Source organism: Erinaceus europaeus, chromosome 2 (assembly GCF_950295315.1).
Source record: "Erinaceus europaeus chromosome 2, mEriEur2.1, whole genome shotgun sequence".
NCBI classification, from domain to species: domain Eukaryota; kingdom Metazoa; phylum Chordata; class Mammalia; order Eulipotyphla; family Erinaceidae; genus Erinaceus; species Erinaceus europaeus.
Window position 1 is genome coordinate 162335918 of NC_080163.1, and position 19708 is coordinate 162355625.

A 19708-nucleotide genomic window follows, 5' to 3' on the forward strand; every position below is an offset into this window, starting at 1 on the left:
GGATCAAGGACTTAGATTTTAGACCAGAAACTATCAGATACTTAGAGGAAAATATTGGCAGAACTTTTTTCCGCATAAATTTTAAAGACATTTTCAATGAAACGAATCCAATTACAAAGAAGACTAAGGCAAGTATAAACCTATGGGACTACATCAAATTAAAAATCTTCTTCACAGCAAAAGAAACCACTACCCAAAGCAAGAGACCCCTCACAGAATGGGAGAAGATCTTTACATGCCATACATCAGATAAGAGTTTAATAACCAATATATATAAAGAGCTTGCCAGACTCAACAACAAGACAACAAATAACTCCATCCAAAAATGGGGGGAGGACTTGGACAGAATATTTACCACAGAAGAGATCCAAAAGGCCGAGAAACACATGAAAAAATGCTCCAAGTCTCTGATTGTCAGAGAAATGCAAATAAAGACAACAATGAGATATCACTTCACTCCTGTGAGAATGTCAGACATCAGAAAAGGTAACAGCAGCAAATGCTGGAGAGGGTATGGGGTCAAAGGAACCCTCCTGCACTGCTGGTGCGAATGTCAATTGGTCCAACCTCTGTGGAGAACAGCCTGGAGAACTCTCAGAAGGCTAGAAATGGACCTACCCTATGACCTTGCAATTGCCCTCCTGGGGATATATCCTAAGGAACCCAACACATCCATCTAAAAATATCTGTGTACACATATGTTCTTGGCGGCACAATTTGTAATAGCCAAAACCTGGAAGCAACCCAGGTGTCCAACAACAGATGAGTGGCTGAGCAAGTTGTGGTATATATACACAGTGGAATATTACTCAGCTGTAAAAAAATGGTGACTTCACCGTTTTCAGCCGATCTGGATGGACCTTGAAAAAATCATGTTGAATGAAATAAGTCAGAAACAAAAGGATGAATATGGGATGATCTCACTCTCAGGCCGAAGTTGAAAAACAAGACCAGAAAAGAAAACACAAGTCGAACCTGAAATGGAGTTGGAGTATTACACCAAAGTAAAAGACTCTGGGGTGGGTGGGTGGGTGGGGAGAATACAGGTCCATGAAAAATGATGAATGAAATAGTGGGGGTTGTATTGTTAAATGGGAATCTGGGGAATGTTATGCATGTTCAAACTATTGTATTTACTGTTGAATGTAAAGCATTAATTCCCCAATAAAGAAATAAATTATTAAAAAAAAAGAAAGAAATTAAAATGTTTTGAGAATTCAATGAAAATGAATACACAAGCTATCAAAATATTTGGGACACAACTAAGGCAGTACTGAGAGGGAAGTTTATAGCCATACAAGCACAAATTAGGAAACAAGACAAAGCTCAAGTAAACAACCTGACTACATACATGAAAGACTTAGCATAAGAAGAACAAAGGAACCTTAAAGCAATCATAAGGACTGAAATAACTAAAATTAGGGCAGAAACAAATAACATTAAAAATAAAAGAACCATACAAAAAATCAATGAAGCTAAATGCTGGTTCTTTGAAAGAGTAAACAAAATTGGTAACCACTTAGACAGACTAACTAAAAGAAAAAGAGGGGAGACTCAAATAAATAGGATTGTAAATGAAAGAGGAGATATCACAGAAGACACCTCAGGAACCCAAAGTATCATGTGAGGCTTCTATGAACAACTGTATGCCACCAAGCTAGAAACAAAAAGAAATGGATGAGTTCCTAGAAACATACAAACTTCCAAAATTGAACAAAGAGGAAGCAAATATATATATACACATAGGCCAATCACAGTCAAAAATGGAAAAAATTATCAAAAACCTTCCAAATAATAAAAGTCCTGGACCAGATAGTTTTACAAATGAATTCTACAAAAACTTCAAGGAAAAGTTTAATACCTCTACTTTTAAAGCTTTTCCAAAAGATTGAAGATGCATAAATACTCCCCTCCAGCTTCTATGAAGCCAACATTACCCAGATACTAAAAGCAGACAGGGACACAGCAAAAAAACGAAAACCACAGACCAATATCTCTGATGAACATAGATGCTAAAATATTGAACAAAATTCTAGCCTATTAAATACAGCAGTATATTAAAAAGATCCTGCATGGGGAGTTGGGCGGTAGTGCAGCGGGTTAAGCGCACATGGCACAAAGCGCAGGGCATAAGTGTTCTGGTTGGAGCCTCTGGCTCCCCACCTGCAGGGGACTCACTCACAAGCGGTGAAGTAGGTGTCCAGGTGTCTACCTCTCTCTCCCCCTCTCTGTCTTCCCCTCCCCTCAATTTCTCTCTGTCCTATCCAACAACAATGACATCAATAGTGACTACAACAATAAAACAACAAGGGCAACAAAAGGGAATAATAAATAAATAGATGAAAAAATAATAATTTAAAAAGATCTTGCATCATGACCCAGTGTTGTTTAATACACGGATGGAAGATTAGTCTCATATATATAAATCAATCAATGTTATCCACCACATCAATAAAAGCAAGACCCAAACCACATGATTATCTCAATAAACTCAAAGAGATGGTGTAAGGATCTGGGTTCAAGCCCCCGGTTCCCCACCTGCAGGGGACTTGCTTAACAGGCAGTGAAGCAGGTCTGAGGTGTCTCTCCTCTCCCCTTAACTTCCCCTCCTCTCTCCATTTCTCTCTGTCCACCCAACAACGATGACATCAATAAAAACAACAATAACTATAACAGCAATAAGAAACAAGGGCAACAAAGGGAATAAATAAATATAAAAAAATTTAAAAAAAAACTCAAAGAGAGCCTTTGACAAAATCCAACATCCCTTCATGGTCAAAACACTATTAAAAAAAAGGGGGGGTTGATAGAAAATTCCTTAAGATAGTGGACTTCGTATATAGCAAACCTACAGACAACTTCATACTCAGTGGTGAAAAACTGGAAGCATTTCCCCTCAGATCAGGCACTAGACAAGGTTTCCCACTATCACCATTACTATTCAACATAGTATTGGAAGTTCTTTCCATAGCAATCAGACAGAAGCAAGAAACTGGAAGAGAAGAAGTCAAACTCTCCCTATTTGTGGATGATATGATAGTATATATAGAAAAGCCTAAAGAGGGTTAAGCGCATGTGGCAAAGCACAAGGACTGGCATAAGGATCCCAGTTCGAGCACCTGCAGAGGAGTCGCTTCACAGGCGGTGAAGCAGGTCTACAGGTATCTATCTTTCTCTCCCCCTCTCTGTCTTCCCCTCCTCTCTCCATTTCTCTCTTTCCTATCTAACAACAAAGACATCAATAACAACAATAATAACTGTAACAACAATAAAAACCAAGGACTACAAGAGGGAAAATAAATAATAATAATAAAAAATTTTAAGTCAGTGGCATTACTCTATGCAGACACTAAGTTAGAAGAAGAAATCCAGAAATAATTCCTTTTACTATAGCAACAAAAACAACAAAATATCTAATAATAAACCTAACCAAAGAAGTGAAAGACTTGTATACTGAAAATTATGAGTCACTACTCAGGGAAATTGAAAAAGACACAAAGAAGTGGAAAGATATTCCATGATGATAGGTTGGAAGAATTAACATCATCCAAATGAATATACGACCCAGAGCCATATACAAATCTAATGCCATCCCCATCAAGATCCCAAGCACATTTTTAGGAGAACAGAACAAATACTACAAATGTTTATCTGGAACCAGAAAAGACCTAGAATTGCCAAAACAATCTTGAGAGGAAAGAACAGAACTGGAGTTATCACACTCCCAGATCTTAAATTGTATTATAAAGCCATTATAATCAAAATTGCTTGGTACTGGAACATGAATAGACACACTGACCAGTGGAATAGAATTGAGAGCCCAGAAGTAAGCCTGACACCTATGAACATCTAATCTTTTATAAAGATGATTTTGTCAAAAATAAACAAATGATTACATCAAATTAAAAAGCTTCTGCACAGCAAAAGAAACCACCTATGTATACCTATGTTCATAAGCAGTACAATTTGTAATAGCCAAAACCTCAAGCAACCCAGGTGTCCAACAACAGATGAATGGCTGAGAAAGTGGTGACCATATATATATCAGCTATTAAAATTATGAACTCACCTTCTTCACCTCATCTTGGTTGGAGCTTGAGAGAATCATGTTAAGTTATATATGCCAGAAAGAGATGGATGAATATGGGATGACTCCACTCATAGAAGTTGAAAAATCAGAACAGAATGGAAACACTAAGCAGAACTTGGATTGGGTTTCATGTATTGCACCAAAAAGTCTCTGGGGTGCGGGGAGGGGGTTCAGGTCCTGGAACATGGTGACAGAGAAGGACTTAAAGGGGGGTATATTGTTATGTGGAAAACTGAGAGATGTTACACATGTACAAACTACTGTCTTTTACTGTCAACAGTAAACCATTAATCTCCTTAATAAAGAAAAAATAACCATAACATATTTGACCTTAGCAGGCTTTATGCAGTTTTCACATGCTGAATTTTTTTAACAGACAGTATATTAGAAAGCATCGATCCCCATCCCTCTCCCTTCATTTGCCAGAAGAGGTGAGTCACTGAAGGTCGCCTAGCTAGTTAATAGCTCCTACAAGCTCCTCTATCTCAGCTGCTTAATTGCATTATTTATGTGGTCACCAGGATCAGGTTGAGTTAAACAAAAGAAGTAACATCAATCCTGCTCACCAAGCAAAGCCTAAATGCTCACAAGGTGCTTTTCTTCCATCAATTTTGCCTTCTAACTTCATTCCTGGCCCAGAAGTGAAAATCTGATTTATGAAACTTTAACAGCAATCTTATGTGGCACTTTGATCATTTAAAGATTAACATTTCTGGTACATAGATGCCTCCACTGTGGTTAAGCAGTAAGGACCCTTGCAAGCAGCATAGATGGTACAGCAAAGACAGTGAACTGCTGTTGAGACAGATATATGCCCATCTTTTTTCCTAAAATTCAAGAGGATCACCCTGTAAATAATACAAAGATGTGAGAATGGAGTAGTGCTATGAAACAGAAGAACCTTGTACCAGGATTTCATTCACTCTCAGCTGAATCTTGGTTCATAGCATAGAGAATATCACGGAAAGTATGAAAACAGAACTTCCAGGGGTTTTTTATTTTTGTTTGTTTGTTTGCTTGCTTGCTTACTTTTTGACTACTATGTACTAAAAGTGAGAAAAAGTTAGGTGGGGGAGGTATACAGTGGTAGTGTACCAGAATTCCATGCCTAAGATACCAGAGATCTCAGATTCTGTCCCCAATACCACCATAAGCCAGAGCTAAGCAATGCTCTTGGCTCTTCTCCCCCAGCCCCCTCTCTCCCATTAAATATCTTTTTAAAAATTATATTTTTCTGAACCAAGGTTATCACTGAAGCTCCATGCTTACACAACTCCACTACTCCCTGTAGTCATCTATCTTTCTTTCTTTCTTCTTTTTTTTCTTTTCTTTCCTTTTTCTTATAAAGACAAAGGGAGAGAGAGAGAGAGAGAAAGAGACCTGCAGCATGCCTGCACCTCATGAACCTATGCCTCCTTCCCAGAAACAAAACTTTTCCTGGAAAGGAGCCAGATAAATAAGTCTGTTTGTCCCTGTAGCTCACAGAGATGCAACCCCATGAGTGTGACTAAGGCAACCACAAATCTGTTACTATAAAACTTTATTTTTAAAAAACAGCAGATGTGGTCCAGGAGGTGACACAGTGGATAAAGCACTGACTCTTAAGCATGAGGTCCTGAGTTCAATCCCTGGCAGCACATGTACCAGAGTGATGTCTGGTTCCTTCTCTCTTCCTATCTTTCTCACGAATAAATAAATTAAAAAAAAAAAACAGCGGATGAAGTTTGACCTCATAAACCACAAGTTGCTGACCCCTGTGACTGATGATCAGAACATAACGACCAAGCAATACACTCTGTTATTACAGACCTTTTTTTTTTTTTTTTTTTTTTTTGCCAATACAGTAATCTCTGGGCCTCATTGCCAGCACAACAGTTCCAAAGTCTCCTGCAATCATTTTCTTCCTTTTCTTTTCTTTCTGACAGAGAGTGAGATACAGAAAAATGGACAGGAAGAGAGAGAGGAGAAGGGAAACAGAAAGTAGAGATACCTGAAGCTCTGCTCCACTGCTTGTGTACCTGCTCCCTCACACCCCTCACAGATGGGAACCCATGCTTGAACCTGGGTTCTTGCACATTGTAACTCAACTGGGTGAGCCACCACCTGGCCCCATCACAGACACTTTAAACTCAGCCTTGAACACATTATCATCATCATCATCATCATCATCTTTATTTGTTGGATTGAAACAGACAGAAATAGAGATGGAAGGGAGAACTAGAGAGGGAGAGAGACAGAGAGAAACACCTGCAGACCTTCTCCACCATTTGTGAAGATTTCCCCCTGTGGGTGAGGACCAGGGGCTCAAACCCAGGTCCTTTCAAGTAGTAATGTGTGTGCTTATCCAGGTGCACCATCACCTGGAACCCTTGAACATCTTTCAAATCATAGTGCCTTGTCTCAGATCCAGAATTGGAGTAGTAATTACTGCACTAAGAGGCAACATCCTGTCTTTTTTTTTTAAATCAACAATAACCATGTTTACAGGAGGGTAAACCTTCCCAATCCATTCATGTTGCCAGGAAAATCTTTACCTGTCCAGAAGACAAAAGCCCCTCTCTCTCTCTCCTGTCACAAGTCCCTCCGTCTCACATGTAATGCTGCCATACTGTCCTCAGAATTAGTATGCAAAACCTCATCTCCCTGTGCAAGCATTCTTGCCTGAAATACCAGGCAGCAGTCTCATAGTGACAGCATGAGAATAACTTGTCATCCAGTAACAGTCTAACAGCATATAAGTGTCTGTCATAATGAAAATTGGTCTCTTCCATTTCAATTTATTTTGTCAACAACCCAAATGGAGCCTGCATAGATCTTCCGACACTACTGCTTGCAGACCAAATAGGAAAGAAAACTTTTAAATGAACCTCATCATCATATGACTAAATATTTACATTAACAAAAAAAAAAAGTCTCTCTTCTGGAAGACATCCCAGTTCTACCTTGCTCCCTGCCAGTACACCTGCAGCTTTTTGTAACTAATTAAGGAACTCCAGAAAACACATTCAAAAGGGCCTCAGCAAACAGATGCACACTCCATTAATTAAACAAGCTGGAGCAATCACCCAGGCTGTAATTGGAAAATGTGCTTCTTTTCCTCCATTTTAAGGCAATCACAGTTATTTGCAAATGTTTTTTATCGTTTTTCAAAAGGGAAAGTCTGCTAGCAGCCGGCTCTGGCTTCATCTGGGGGAGGGGGCAGATGTTGGGGAAAGGTTGAAGGTATGAGGTAGTCACTCAGGTTCACTAATTAGCTCCTCTGCCCTTCCTCTCCCACCAGAAGACTGTGCTAATGAGAAAAGGAAGTTTAAGTACTACAAAAAGAAAGGAAGGCTGCTAATTCTACTTAAAAGCAAGCATACAAAAAAAAAAGTTCCCGTACATTACACACTTCAGAACTCTAATTGGGGTGCACAGTAGTCTGAGGGTACACAGAGGCAGCCCCAAGTGAGCAGCCAGCCCCCCTTAGCTGAACTCTCACCATCTGCAGAGCCAATGTTGGTTGCAGGAAGGAATCAAAATAGCTAGGAGTGACTTGCCCTCACTGTAGAGCAGCAATGGTAGAGACTGTCCCACTCTTGGAAAGGAGGCTGGGTCAACCTACTCTGCCACTCCAGGAATTCTGGTCCTGAAATTAGTGTAGCCTAGAATGTTTATAACTGTGATCATGGACTATGAGCTTAGTCTGACAAAGATTCAGAGGCTCCTGTGCTAAATACGAACAAACATGGGCCCTAAGTCAGATCCTAGGTCAGATTGGGGTAGAAAGTTAATGATATTCATATACCTTCCTCATATTTGGAAGCTACTTTCTGCCCTAATCCATCTTGCTAGTCCTATTATCAACCCTGAAACTATCTTCCCAGACAATCTTTTTAGTCTACCTACATATTAGCTATTGGGCTCAGACAAAAATTACTAAAATCATGGGCCACATGACAAATACCTAATATAGACTTCCTAGATTCTTTCCACATGAAGACTGCTAGTTTCATTTGTTCTATTTCTACCTTTGGAGTCCTGATTATTGAACAATTTGCCTTGTATTTTACTGCCTTTAAGCCACCAAGTTTCATACGCAACCATGATGCCATCCCATCCTGACTTCCCTGGGCAGACAACCTCATCAATGTATCCCAGAGCCATACCTCTCCAGAGTCCTACCCCACTAGGGAAAGATAGAAACAGATTAGGGTTATGGATTGACCTGCCAACATCCATGTTCAGCAGAGAAGTAATAATAGAAGCCAAAACTCCCACCTGCATGCCCTAAAGAATAGTGATCCATGCTTCCAGAGAGAGAGAAAGAATAGGGAAGTTTCCAGTGGAGGAAAGGGATGGGACAAAGAACTCTGACGTTATGGACTGTGTGGAACTTTACCCCTGTTCTCTTACAATCTTTTTAATCATTATTAAATTACTAATACAAATTATTAAAACAAGTATCCTGGAGTTACTCATGGCCTTGGATTATAGGAAATCTGTTAGGAGTGGCCTATATAATTTTGTTGGGGGGAATTAATGGTTTATAGTACACATGGATACAATTTATCATCTCCCTGTGATAAATGCCTGCAAAATACTCATATCTCCAATTTGGGTCTTTTTCTGTCATCATTCACCAAGACTGCAAACATGGACTCCAAGTCCCTCCCATCCCTCCTTCCCCAGAGTCCTCTGCTTTGGCGCAATACACCAAGTCTTGCCCAAGTTTTACTTTGTCTTTTCCTTTTCTGTCCTTTTCCCTTAAGTTTTACTTATGAATGAGGTAGTCTAGTATTTATCCTTCTCTTTTTAACATATCTTGTTTACTATTAATCCTTCAATGCCTTCATCATTCTTTAACAACTGAGTGATATTTTGTTGTGTTCTATATCACAATTTTTTTTTGCCCACTCATCATCTGCATTGGGTATCTGGGTTGCTTCCAAATTTGGGCTACCGCAGACTGTTCTGCTATGAACTTAAGTGTACATACATGTCTTAAAATTGGTATATTTGCTTTTTCTTTTTTTACTATATCCTCAGGAGATGAACTGCCAAGTCATACACTAAGTATATTTCTAAAGAATTCTCCAGACTGCTCTCCAGGGGTTGGACCAATTTGCATTTTGGTGGCCGCATTTAAATAAATCACCCTTAACTGTGAAGAAACTAGCCTCCAGCCCAAACAGGGTTAACAGATGCTATGACCTCCAGGAGCCAGTACTCAGGTTATTAAGTTATTGTTGCCAGTATCAAACTCACCTTTCCCTACTCCTCTCTGAAGTGGAGCTGAGACTCTGCAAACCAATTTCTCCTTTGCCAATTTGTTTCCAGTGTGAAGAGAAAGCACCAGAATGAGATGAATATCTGGAGCAGGCAGAGAAGATTTGCTATTTTCTGTCAGCATCACAGGAGTCATAGCCTTTCACCCCCACAGCAACACTTGGTCCCATTTCCTAACTTCCTCCAGCTCTCCCAAAAATAAACTCACCACATAGTATTCACCCTCCGCCCCCAGGGAGATCAGTGACAACTGGAAGCACATCCTTTGCTGAGTTCTGAATCCCAGCTCCATAGGGCCTCTCCTCCAGGAATCTGGGTCCCAATAATCCTATCATTTCAACTGTATTCTGTAACCCTAACCTGTGCTTTATGCAGCTATAATTTTTTGATACTTTATGTTACCTTTGTGCCTTTTAAGACCCTTTGAAATAAATAATTTCTCTAATGGAGAAAATTAGTAAAGAATTGATCAAATAGTTGATGCCAAGAGTGATCCTAGGACATTGATCTACAAAGATGAAGTTATGAGGTTGGTATCATCAGGTCCTTAGACTTGACTGCAGCATCAAAGTCTTTCAGACATGGAATATAACATATATCAGGTCATATTGCAGTTAGTCAGATTGTCAACTGTAAGTGATGGTGATAGAATGCCTGCTGAAGTAAGTGTCTTGGTGGCCAAAGAGCCACTGCACCTTACTTTTAGAGGAATGACAAGTATCCCTCAAAAAATTAATATTGCTTAAATGTCCACATTACCCAAAGTCATTTGTAAATTCAACAAAATCTCTATCAAAATTCTAATGACATTTTTTCAGAGATAGAAAAACCTATCCTAGAGGCCAGGCATATATATACCTGATTAAGCACACATATTACAATGCAGGTTCATACCCCCGGTCCTCACCTGCAGGGCAAAAGTCAGTGCTGCAGTGTCTCCCTATCTCTTTTCCCCCTCTCTATCTCCCCTCTCAATTCCTTTATCCAATAATAAATAAATAAATAAATAATATTTAAACAAATAAGAGAAAAACCTATCCTACAATTTATGTGGAGATATGACAGATCCTGAATAGAAAAAGCAACTGTGATAAGGAAAACAATGACAGAGCTCACACTCCTGATTTCAGACTACACTGTAAAGTTGTAGTAATTTTAAAATGTATGGTAAAAAAGACCTCTGTACCTCAATTTCATCAAAATCTTTGTCATTAGGAACCTTTGTTTTTATACCATCACTGAGAGGGAAGCAAACCTGGAAAACACCAGAGTAAATAGGGCACTATTTCTCTTATCTGAAAGGGAAGAGGAAAAAGGAAGGACACTCAGTAATAGTAATAGGGGTCATAGTGACTTAGAAAAGAAGTGAAGGTAGGGCCATTGAAATGAATAAAAATGGGCAAAAAATGTAGATATAGATATATCTATAGATAAAGATATAGATAACAGATTAGATAGATGATAGATAGATAGATAGATAGATAGATAGATAGATAGATAGAAAGAAAAAATAGTCAAGCCACATCTGTAACCTTGGGAGAACTACTGCAATTTCTGCTGGAGGAGGTGGAGTGGGGATACAGAACTCTAGTGGTGTGAATGTGTCAAATTATACCCTTATTTTCTTATAATTTTATAAATATTAAATCACAAACAAAATTTTAAAATAAAAAAGTATGGTAAAAGCTTTAAAACATATGCAGATTTGGCACAGCTATATACAAGATGTTGGGTATTATACAGCAAATCCTAACAAAGGGACTTTTCAAAGTTAACCCAATTACCAAATAATGTGATGATAACAGTAACTATCCATTGTCTTCTTGAACCCTAAGACAGCAGGAACTTCACATTTCCACTATAGAACCTATATTTCCCCCAGTCCTGAAACCTTAGGGTGGGGAGCACTTTTCTGCATGCTCCTCTCAGTTCATATCAAATAATATTGCATCTGCCGATCACAACCTAATCAATGCAACGAGTGCCACCTCAGCATGCTTCAGCTCAGACTGTGTCCAGAGACTTCAGGTGTGGAATGACAACCCTTCAGCTTCATTACTCAGGTGAGATCTTTCCTTTCATAGTATTCTCTAATTCCATTCCAGGTGGTTCACTTCCTAACAAAGTCCCAAAACCTAGATATAGACCAGGTGCCCTGAGATAGACCATATGTTCACATATATCCATAAACTAGGGCAAAATATATACATGAAAGCAAAAGTACACAATAGTCTGCAGTGAGTACCCCCCCAACACTTCATCTGCACTATTCCAGCCTTTGGTTCCATGATTGTTCAACAATTTGTTTGGCTTTGTATGTTAACTCTCTTTTCAGCCACCAGGTTCCGGATGCCAGCATGATGCCGACCAGACTTCCCTGGACTGATGACCCCACCAATGTGTCCTGGAGCTCCACTTCCTCGGAGCCCCACCCTACTAGGGAAAGAGAGAGGCAGACTGGGAGTATGGATAGATCAATCAACACCCATGTTCAGTGGGGAAGCAATTACAGAATCCAGACCTTCCACCTTCTGCAACCCACAATGACCCTGGGTCCATACTCCCAGAGGGATAGAGAATGGGAAAGCTATCAGGGGAGGGGATGGGATATTGAGATTGGGTGGTGGGAATTATGTGGAGTTGTACCCCTCCTATCCTATGGTTTTGTTAATGTCTCCCTTTTTAAATAAATAAAGAAAAAATAAAAATATGCAGATAAATAGGACAAAAATGATAGCTTAGAATTAAACTGTAACATGTCAATTAGTATTAAACAAAAGAGTGCCTAAAGGAGGAAAAGAAAGTCTTTTCAATAAATGGTATTAAAAAAAAAAAAACTGGATGAACACATGCAAAAAAAATTTCAAACTTTAACTGAAACTTTTTCTTTTCTTCAATATTTCATTTATTTTATTTCAATGAGAGAGAGAGAGAGAGAAAGATACAGACAGAAAGAGAAAGACAGAGAGAGAGAGAGAGAGAGAGAGAGGGAGAGAGAGAGAGACCAGAGCATTTCTCAGCTCTGGATTATGGTGGTGCTGAGGATTGAACTTGGGAACTGGAGCCTCAGTCATGACAGACTCTTTGCATAAACATTAGGCTGTCTCCCCCAGCCCACTGAACATTTTTCTTACATCTTTCACATGAATTTAACTCAAAATGGACTGAAGACTTGGACATAGGAGACCTGACATCAAAACTTTTAAAAGAAAACAAGAAGTTTCCCAACGTTAATCTCATGTATAAATTTTTAACTCCAACTCAAAAAGCAAAAATAGGAGGGTAGAGTCTGGTTGCTGCAACTAGATAGATTATCCAAAATAAAATCTATTCAAATCCTGGAAATTCTAAGCAGGAACAGGATTTTAGGCCTGTAGGAGATAAACTATAGAGGAGGGAAAAAAAGAAAATTCATGGTGAGTATTATAACTCACCTATAAATCAGTAAAAAGGAGCTGAAAAGGACAAATGAAAATCAAGCCAGCAAACCATGAGTTTCACAGGACCCCCAACACCCATCTTCCAGGCCAAGGGTAGCCTGTTTGGGAAAACAGGGAAGAGACAAAAAATGTCCACCTGTGTACTTAAACTCACCAAGCAAGATTCCAAAGCTGAAACTTTTGTCAGAACTCAGTGAGGAGTCATCTAAAACTGCTTTACTGGGTTTCAGCTAAAGACAGTACCAAGCCACTATTTATTTGACTGGACTTACAAGTTGTCTGTTTATTGTTTTGTTGGTTAGTTTGTTGTTAGTTGGTTGTTGGCTGAGGGTTCACAAAGATGAACAGTGGGACGCATTTCTATGGGAGTAGTTTGCCCTTTTTTCTCTTTCTTTTTCTTCATTCTTTCTGCGTTGATCAATCTTTTCACTTTTGTTGTGGTTGTTGTATTGGATGGTGGTTGATTTGGTTCTCTTTTGGGAAGGCATTCAGTTTGGTTTTGCTCTTTTATTTTTTATTTTTATTTTTTCCTCTCTAGTTTGGCCAATACTTGATTTTGTTGTTATTTTTGTTGTTTTTCTGAAGTTTTTTTGTGATTTCATTTGTGAGAGAAGTCTGGTTTTGTGTGGTTTTGTATTCTTTTCTTCTTCTTCTTCTTCTTCTTCTTCTTCTTCTTCTTCTTCTTCTTCCTTTGAAATGAAAACTCTATAGGTTCCTGGTGGATGCTCATTTCTACATTCCAGCATCCCAGGGTGGGCTCTGATGATAGCCAGCCTGCTCACATCTTTATTGTCAGCACTTTGATGTACTTTGTTTCTAGCCAATCAGCTTGTGCCACGCCCAGTTTGAAACTGATAAAGGCTGGGTGCTGCAGTACAGGTATGTGCATGTCTGGTAGAAATTGATCTGTAACCCCTTAACGTAAAACAAATGGAACTCCCTGCCCTCCATGTGGCCTCGTGTCTTGTTCTTTGGTTACTTTTGAGCTATATTACAGAATTTTTTAAATATACCTTCTCTCTGGCTTGATCAAGATTCTGTATTTGCTTTTATTGTAGTTCTTATATTGGCTGGTGATAGACTATTGACTTCTCCAGGAGGGGTCTGATCTGGTCTAGCTGGGGCTTTTTTTGTTTGTTTGTTTGGTTTGGTTTCTTTTTCTTAATCTCCTTCCTTTTTTTAGCTTTTTAGGTTTTATTTTTTCCTTCTCTCTGATTTAATTAGTCTTTGATTTTATTGCTGTTGTACTATTTGCTGAGGTTTGTGATTTCATTAGTGAGAGGACTTTGGTTTGGCATGGCTTTTCCTGAAAAAACACAATAACTGGACAGAAATAGCCAGGACACAAAACACACCCCAAAATGGTTAAATCAAAAATGGTTAAATCCACTACAGCAGTGAATCAGGAGAGGAGCCCAGAAAAAAAAAATTCCAAGTAAGCCAGAAGCAACTGAAAATGAGAAAAATATTACTGAAAATAATTGAACAAGGTTAAAAAAAAAAAAGGGAAAACAAATAGCTGAACTGAAGAAAGAAGCTGAGGGAAAGAACAACAGAAGCAGAAAAATGAATTATCCTGACCAAGAATAAATTAGAGAAAACTAAGAAAGAAGTAAAAAAAAAAAATTTAAGATTGAGAGACACTGTAAACAACAACAGAGACAAATGAGATGAAAGCAAAAGAAGTAACATATGCATAATTGGCCTACTAGAGGAAGGAAGAGAGAAAGAGGAAGAAAACATTCTAGAGGAAATGATAGACGAAAACTTCCACACCCTAAACAACAGAAAGGGCATTAAGATTTGAGAGGCCCAGAGAGTCCCAAACAGAATCAACCCAGATCTGAAAACACCAAGACAAATCATAGTCACAATGGAAAGAAGTAAGAATAAAGAAAGTATCCTGAAGGCTACAAGAGAGAAACAATAAGTCACATACAGAGAAAAATCCATAAGACTATCAGCAGACTTCTCTACACAAACTCTGAAAGCCAGCAGAGAATGGCAAGATAGCTACTGAGCTCTCAATGAAAATGGGTTTCAACCAAGAATAGATAGTCATTCAGACTAGGCAGAGAGATAAAAGAAAGAAAGAAAGAAAGAAAGAAAGAAAGAAAGAAAGAAAGAAAGGAAACTTCTCAGAGAAGCAACAGTTAAAGGAGGCAACTATCTATATCAAAAACTCAAAAAGTGTTGAATAATGGCACTGTAATACCTTAAATTCATAATATTAATAAATGTCAATGGCTTAAATTCACCCATTAAAAGGTACAGAGTGTGAAGATGGATCAGAAAACACAACATTCTATCTTCAGGAACCCCACCTGACTCAACAAGACAAACACAAACTCAAAATGAAAGGATGGAAAACTATCATACAAGCCAATAGACCACAAAAAAAAGGCAGGAACAGTTATTCTCATCTTTGACACAATAGACTTTAAAATAAATAAAGTAATAAAAGATAGGCATTGGCATTACATAATAATCAGAGGATAACTCAACCAAGAGGACTTAACAATTATTAACATATATGTACCCAATGAGGGCCAATCCAAATACATCAAACAAAATACATCAATAGTAATGCAGTAACAATATAAAATAGAACAATAGAAAATTTTAACACCCCATTCTCACACTTAGATCAACTAGACAAAAAGAGTCAACAAAGAGACAAGAGAATCAATTGAAGAGATGAACAGACTAGACCTTCTGGACATTTTCAGAGTTCTACACCTCAAGAAATTGGAATACACATTCTTTTAGAATCCACATGGAAGATCCTCAAGGATAGAAGAAATGTTAGGCCACAAAAACAGTATCCACAAATTCAAAAGCATTGAAATCATCCCAAGCATCTTCTCAGATCACAGTGGAATTACGTTAACACTTAACAACAAACAGAAAATTAGTAAAAGTCCCAAAATATGGAAACTCAACAATATACTGTATAATAATCACTAGGTGAAAGAGGAACTCATGGAAGAAATTCAAATGTTTCTAGAATCAAATGAAAATGAAGACACAGGCTATCAAAATATTTATCACATAGCTAAAGCACTACTAAGAGGGAAACTCATAGTCATACAAGCACACATTAGGGAATAAAAAAAGTTCAGAACTTCCAGAGGTGGGGCTACAGAGTAACAGCAGCTGAGTTTCTCTCCTTTCCTCAGTCAACTAGGAATATCTAAGGAGACCACCTGGGACCATAACAAGACAGGACTAGCACTTCTTTGGGAACCCACAAATCACCAGAGCATCCAGAGACCACAAGTCTGCCCAGACCTGCAGCTCAACCCAGTTGAGAAACTTCTCTAAAAAGCAAGGAATATCAAAGATCACCTGAGACTGTAACAAGAGGAGACTGGGACTACTTTGGGAACCCACCAAGTCACCGGTGAGTGAAAACATGTGTGGCTCATAGACAGAGAGGAGTCAAAGGAAAGATTCCTGGGGCTGAAGCCCATATCTATTCCCAAGCAGCTGGTAACAGTCTGGCAGTTTGCCATTGAGGAGCCACCTCCAGTCTGTTATACCAACAAAAATCTGCTGAAGGGAGGAGAGGACTCCCCTAAGACTCACCAAATGCAACCGTGATTCTCCATTTGCTACTGCCCTCAGAAGCTGGAGAAGCAGGGTGGAAGCCCTATGCTGACATCAGGAATCAGAGAACTGACAGGGAAACTCAGGAGAAGTTCTACACCCCAGTGGCCTAGTGGTAGGGCTTATAGTGGAGAGCCTTTCCACATTGTTCTGTTGAGAACACGGTAAATAATTGCCTCAGAACCTACAGACTGTAAATAGCACTTGTTTAGAAATTCACAGGGCCCAGTACTGCTACCCATCTTGGCAGAAAAGCTGAATTGTGCCCAGAACTTTGCATCTTTGGGGTGTGGGAGTGTCTTTGCATAACCACTATGCTAGTTCTCCCCACACTGCTTTATCTCTTGGTAAGGAGTGTGTGATCAAGCTAAAAAAAAAAAAAAAAAAACCTACTTATAGGTAAAAAGCCCTCAGGCTACCATAGGGGGGGAGAACAAATGAGACTTTAACAGCCACTGTGCTTCAACTCAGGGATTGAGATAACATTGAAACAACTGTCAATTTCCACAACTGTGAACTCTTTAAGTACCTTATTTAGAAAAAAGTCAATCCAGGCAAGAGTGATAAGTGGACTGGAAAGTACTGAGAGAAGGACCTCATAGCACACTATAATAATGGTTAAACCAAGGAGAAACATTGGAGAAATAATCCAGGACAACAGTCCAGCTAAAAAACCCCCAAAGGCAAAAACACATGAAGAATGAGATCAACATCCAAATGCTAGCTGAGGAATAAGTGACAGTAGTGAGGAAAGAGTTTGAAAGAATTGTCATCAGAAATGCAGAAACAACAAATGAGTCTCTGAAAGAAAGCACTATCTCGAGGTAATTAGAGAGCTGAAAGCTGAAACAGCTTAGCTAAGAGAACGACTAGCTGAACAAGCTAATACAGTATCGAAACAGGGTAACAAAATAGCTGAGCAACAGAAAACAACAGAGGGGAGAGAGTATATAGAATAAATGAGGCAGGAAACAGAATTAGCAAGATTGAGGACGAATTATAGGACACTAAGAAAGAATAAGAGATCTCAAAAAGAGATCAAGAGGTACTGAAAACAACAACAGAGACATATGGGATGACTTCAGAAGAAATAATATATGCATTATAGGACTACCAGAGGAAGAAAGAGAGGGAGGGGAAGAAAGGACATAATAGATGAGAACTTCCCAAGTCTGGAGAACATAAAAAGAAAAGGCTCAAGAATTCCAGAGGGTCCCAAACAGAATTAACCCAGAATTAAAGAAACCAATCATATCATATTTAGAAGGAACAGAAATAAAAATAAAGAAAAAATGTGAAGGTTACGAGAGAAAAACAGAGTCACCTACAGAGGAAACCCCATAAGATTAGCAGCAGATTTCTCCACACAAATACTACAAGCCAGAAGAGAATAGCAAGATATCTATTGAGTGCTCAATGAGACAGGCTTTCAACCAAGACTACTATATCCTGCTAGACTGTCATTCAGACCATATGGAGGCATAAAAACCTTCCCAGACAAGCAACAGTTGAAAGAACCAACTATCACCAAGCCTGCCCTGAAAGAAGTTCTGAAAGGTCCTATAAATAGTCAGACCACCATAAATAGGCCATATATCAGAACACTCCAAAAATCTACAATAATGGCATTAAAATATCTTCAATCTATAATAACAATAAATTTCAATGGCCTGAATTCACCTATTAAAAGGCACAAAGTAGGAAGATGGATCAGAAAATACAACCAAACCATACATTGTCTGCAGGAACTCAACAAAACAAACACAGACTCAAAGTGAAAGGACAGAAAACTACCATAAAAGCCAATGAACCACAAAAAAGGGTAGGAACAGCTATGCTCATATCTGACTTGATAGACCTTAAAATAAATAAAATTTAAAAAGATAGGGATAGACATTACTTAGTGCTCAGAGGATCAAGCAGTCAAGAGGACTTCATTATTATCAACATCTATGCATCCAAGGAGAGGCCATCTAAATACATCAAACAATCTACTGAAAGAGCTACAGCAATACACTTGTAGTATGGGACTTAAACTCTCTCAACTTGACATGAACAAATAAATGAAGGAGCTAAATGAAGAAATAGATAAACTAAAACTATTGGGCATTTTCAGAGTAAAAAACGGTGATTTCACCATTTTCAGCCCATCTTGGATGGAACTTGAAAAAATCATATTAAGTGAAATAAATCAGAAATAGAAGGATGAATACAGAATAATCTCATTTACAAGCAGAAGTTGAAAACAAGATCAGAAGAGAAAACACTAAGCAGAACTTGGACTGGAGATGGTGTATTGCACCAAAGTAAAAGACTCTGGGGTGATGGGGGAACGGTTCAGGTCCTGGAACAGGATGGCAGAGGACCTTGTGAAGGTTGTATTGTTGTGTGGAAAAATGAGAAATATTATGCATGTACAAACTATTGTATTTACTGTCAACTGTAAAATGTTAATCCCCCAATAAAGAAATTTAAAAATTGGGGGAAAAGGGAAAAATTAATATAGAAAAAAAAGATCAACTAAATGGCCTGACTACATATCTTAAAGACTTAGACAAAGAGGAGCAAAGGAATCCTAAAGCAATCAGAAGGATTGAAATCACTCAAATTAGGGCAGAAGTACTTACCATCAAAAATAAGAGAACCATACAAAAGATCAACGAAGCCAAATGTTGGTCCTATGAAAGAAATAAACATAATTGACAAACCCTTAGCCAGACTCACTAAAAAAAGAGGGAAAAGGACGCAAATAAGTAGAATTATAAATGATAGACACCACAAAATTCTAAAATATGCCACCAACCTAGAGAACCTGAAAAAAATGGAAGAATTCCTAGAAACATATATCTTTCCAAAACTGAATCAGGAATAACTATAAAACCTAAAAGGACCAATCACAGAAAAAGAAATTGAAACAGTTATTAAGAACCTTCTCACCAATAAAATTTCAGGACCAGATGACCAGAATTCGATAAGACCTTCAGTAAACAGTAATACCTATACTTTTAAAGCTCTTCTAAAATATAAAAACACAGGAATACTCCCTTCCACCTTCTATGAAGCCAATATCACCCTTATATCAAAAACAGGAGGAAAAAAACAAAAAAGGAAAACTACAGTATAATATCTATGATGAACATAGATGCTAAAATACTAAACAAGATCCTAGCCAACTGGATACAGCAGTATATTAAAAAGATTGTTTGTAGTCTGGAGAACTCTCAGAAGGCTAGAAATGGACCTACCCTATGACCCTGCAATTCCTCTCCTGGGGATATATCCTAAGGAACCCAACACATCC